Below are 4,240 nucleotides of genomic sequence, written 5' to 3'. Positions count from 1 at the left end.
ATATATGAAACACTTTACCCAGTAAAGTGCTTTTATTTCCTGTAAATAAAACCAAGATCTGGGAAAGAAAGGAGTCAGTATCTGCTGTGCTCTCAATGAGGGCATCTGCAATCTCTCTAAATTGCAGGTGCAGAAGCAGACTGAAGCCCTGTGCAATACTTTACTTGCTGTGTACATGAACTTTACATTCTGGGGATTTGTTTAAGGGAAACAGAAGGGGAAATCAACTGCTACTGGCTGGATGTGGAGACTATAGCAAGGAATCAGAGTGGACTGAAGGGAGGGGTTGGTAGCTGCATTTGACGGGCATTGGTATGAGCAAAAACTGAGACCTGGAGAGCAGGCAGAAGAGCTCAGACAAGGAGATACGCAGGGGAGACCAGGAAGGACTGCGTAGAGTTTAGTAAATAAGGAAACTAGGACAGAATGATATGAGGTGAAGAAACAAAACAAGATTGGATTCCTTCATGAGGTGAGAGAAGGGGTGACTATGTAGAGACCGTACTGCCTGGAGGAGCTTGATCAGGTTTCATAAATACCTGGCAAAAATTCTATTTTCAGAAAATGCCAGTGAAACTCATTTGCCTCTTGGCATCTTCTGTTGTCTGTTTTGAGGAGATACCTGCAATTGATGCTGGTTATACTGTTGGGATCAGCTGTCCTGAGTGGTGGATCTGAACTCATTCTGGTGAGTTTTTTTTTTTCTTTTTTTTCTCCCCTTAAGTAAGATGGGCTATGTTGAAACTGCCGGAAGAACTTGAGGGTATTTTTGATAAAGCTGAGGAAATCTGTGTTTGGGAGTTCCAGAGAGTTTGTTAGCTTTAATTTGACCAAGCACTGTTATTCAGAGACCTCAGCACTGATATCCTTTCTCATAGCTTCTAGAAAACTTTGACTAGGCCTGACACCAAAAGTCGGAGATTTGAGCTCTTGATTTTTCCCTTCCCTTTCATCTTTGGTTAAAAACAAACAAACAACCCCTCCCCAAAACAAACAAAAGCCTCTATTAATGTTGCCTTTTACATGGGGTTGTGATTGTACAAAGGAGACTAGCAAGTGACAAACCTTGTGTAAAATTAATGCCGTAGCAGTGGCTATGTGAAGGATTTAGGACAAGAACTTTTCGAGTTGGAAAATCCACTACAGTTGCTGTAGTGAGGCTCAATGACTCAGGAACCAGAGAAGTTCTTTCAGTGCCAAAGTAAGGATGAAGATTACTTAYGTCCTAAAAAGAGCACAAGCCTTTCCTGTCCTGGGAGGTGAGTGCCTGAGCATGCAAGTGCTTTGATCTTTGTTGTTTCCAGTAGAAAACGCTGTTCAGAAGCTGATAATGAAATGAGCAGAGATACAAAGGAGGACAAAAAAGATATACTGGAAGTGGGAGTCCAGAAGGTGAAAATGGCTAATCAAGGCAGCAAGGTAAAGAGCAAAGGCAGAATCGTAATTATTGCTTCTCATCAGGTAAGAATATTCATGAGTTTGCTGTGATGTTGCCCAATCATTCACACAAGAGGTGATAAATTAGCAGAGGAGTGCCACCGTAGTCTCTGAAAAAGTCATCTTTTTCTCTCCTCTTCTGCCATATATTTGGGTCTGTAAGACAGCTAATAAACATGTTACTGTATTATCCTTTTTGAGAGGTAAATTGGTAGGATGAGCATTGGTAGGGCATAACTTCTCAGTCTTCACACCTTTTGGAAGAAGGGTCTAGCTCTGGCATGCCTCTGTCCTTTATAGCTACACCTGTAGCAACTATGTAGCAAAGCCCCCTGTAAGACTTTAATGTTGCAAGCAGTGCAATAAAGAATCACGAGAGGCCGGATAGGAAAAGTGACTTTATTTTACACGAAGCTGAATCACTTCCTCAGATTTGTCCTTCATACTCATAAGCACCAAGATGTTTGTTCAGGTGGCCTGACCTGAATTACTTGTGGTGATATGGAAGACAAGGGTCACTGAATCCTTGTCCTGCCTCCTATGTTTTCCTTGATTGACAAACTTGCTGTTGTTTGGATGTGCTTTTTGTACTGTTTACAGTTACAGAGTTGATGGTGATTTTGGTCTTTTACCTGTTCATCTTGTCTTACTCCTGTGAGTCATTCAGCAACACTGATTTACTCCCTTTTGTCCGTCTTGGGTGTTGTCTCCCATTGGTTTTCTTGTTTTTTCTCAAGATACCTAGATCATGTAATTGTGCTGTGTTGTTAATGACCTGCTGATCTAGATGCCAGTATAACATGCCATTCTTCTGTTCCTTCTGCTGATAACACACACACACACACACACACACACACACACACTTAACACTTCCATTCATACCAATCTTAATGTTTCTGTTACAAATCTCTGCATACCTCTACCTCTGCTGCATCTTTGACTGTTGCTGGTGTATCATGGTTCCCATAGGTCCCAGTGACTTACATAATAGRGACTCTTCTTCCTTCTGGCGCAGAGCTGTAGTTCGTCCTCTGCCACACTTTTTACTCATTTTAAAGGCATTGCTTAAATGACCCCTTATACATGGGGGGAAAATGGTCTACCATTTTATCTGTCAAAATGCTCATTAAAAGCTACTTTGTTGAAGAAATATATAGATTTGTGGCATTTCCCTGCAACTGAATTTTACTTTCCATGATGGAATATAAACTATGATATTAAAAAAAAATTAAGTGACATCTCAGTAAATGAAATATGCATCATTGCTCTTATGACAAGAAATTATTTAGGTTTATTACTCAGTTAATACTGAAATTCTTGTTTTCACAAGTTTTGCTCTTTATGCTTAATTGAATATATTCACTTGCAGTATGGCAAACAATTTAAATAGATAATTTAATAACATTAATGTCTAGGAAGCATAATACAATTCGCATGCAGTCATTTGTTCTGAAATTAACTATGGTGACAGAAACTAGAATACTGTACTAAATATATTAATATCAAATCTGTACAACACTTATGATGACTAAGAGTGAAAGTGATAATATCATTGTTAGTGTGGAAACAAAATGGAAAAGCAACAAAACAGAAAAGGACACGAGGCAGAAGTGGGTRTTTATGAATATTCCAACGTAACTAGTTGTATTGTGTCATGACAAGTATCTGTGTTCAGGCTCCTATTAAGAATAGCAAGCTAAAAAATAAATTAATTCTTGAATTCATAGCTTGGAGTTGAATCCAAAAATTACTGTATGTGATTCACCAAACCATTCATAAATATAGCTCTTCAAGGCAAATGTAAAACCTCCAAACTGCACCTAGTCGCTAGGAAAACAAACGCTAACACAGGCATGGTCGTAAGCACCTGGCTAAATAACTGTATGAACTCCACATCACGCATGTTTTTGTTTAGCCTTGTTAATATTGTGGAAATTATTCTCTCTACACTTACCTAAATGTCTTGTAGTATTTTGAGACCGGTATTAGCAATCAATGAGTTTTGTCAAACGTGTTTTATAAATTACTGTTCTTTCACTGCTTTGAAAGTAAACTGGTAACTCGTAAGTATGTGATCTTCTAGGAGCGGGGGAGACAGGTCACGCTCTGTGACTGTGTCTTCCCTTTGCCCTCTGCTTCCTGAAGGATTTAAAATATATCTCAGAAGATAGGGTGACTCGCTGTGATAACTGTGATTTGTTTTGCCTCTTAGCATCTCCTGGCCCTGCACGGCTATCGCTACTGCTTACCGCAAACGCAGGCGCCCGCGGTTCATTTAAAAGGCAAGCTTCTGGAATCACTCACGGCGAATTAAAACGCCTCAGCCACCGCATGCCTGTATCCGTGCGAGCTAAGTCCTCAGAGCTCGCTCGCTGCCGCCTTCCCGCCCCGCTCGGGCGCGGGGGGGGAAGCAGCGCGGCGCCGCGTCCCCTCGCGGCGGCGGCCGTTGGAAGCGGGAGGCGGCTGAGGTGGGGGGAGGGCGCGGCGCGCAGGCGCCGCCCAACGGACGCGGCTCAGCCGTTGGGCGGCGCGCGCCCCCGCCCTGCCCTCGCGCCCCGCCCTCTCCTCCTTCCCCCCCCCCCCCCTTCCCTGCCCTCGCGCTCTCTGCGCGACGTCGCTGAGGAAGAAGCCGCCGTGTCGGACGCGGCAGATTCGCCATAATCCGTCGACCGGCTAGCCTTACCCCTATCACCCATATCTATTAAAAAAAAAATATATATTTTTTTTTAAAAAAAGGGGGAAGCCTGCGGGGCCTCGGTGCGGCACGAGTGAGACCTGACTCGCTGGCGCGAAAGTCCTTTTT

The sequence above is a fragment of the Rhea americana genome, unplaced genomic scaffold (assembly GCF_003343005.1).
Source record: "Rhea americana isolate MKP2758 unplaced genomic scaffold, rheAme1 scaffold_0, whole genome shotgun sequence".
NCBI lineage: Eukaryota > Metazoa > Chordata > Aves > Rheiformes > Rheidae > Rhea > Rhea americana.
This window is presented reverse-complemented; position numbering follows the sequence as displayed.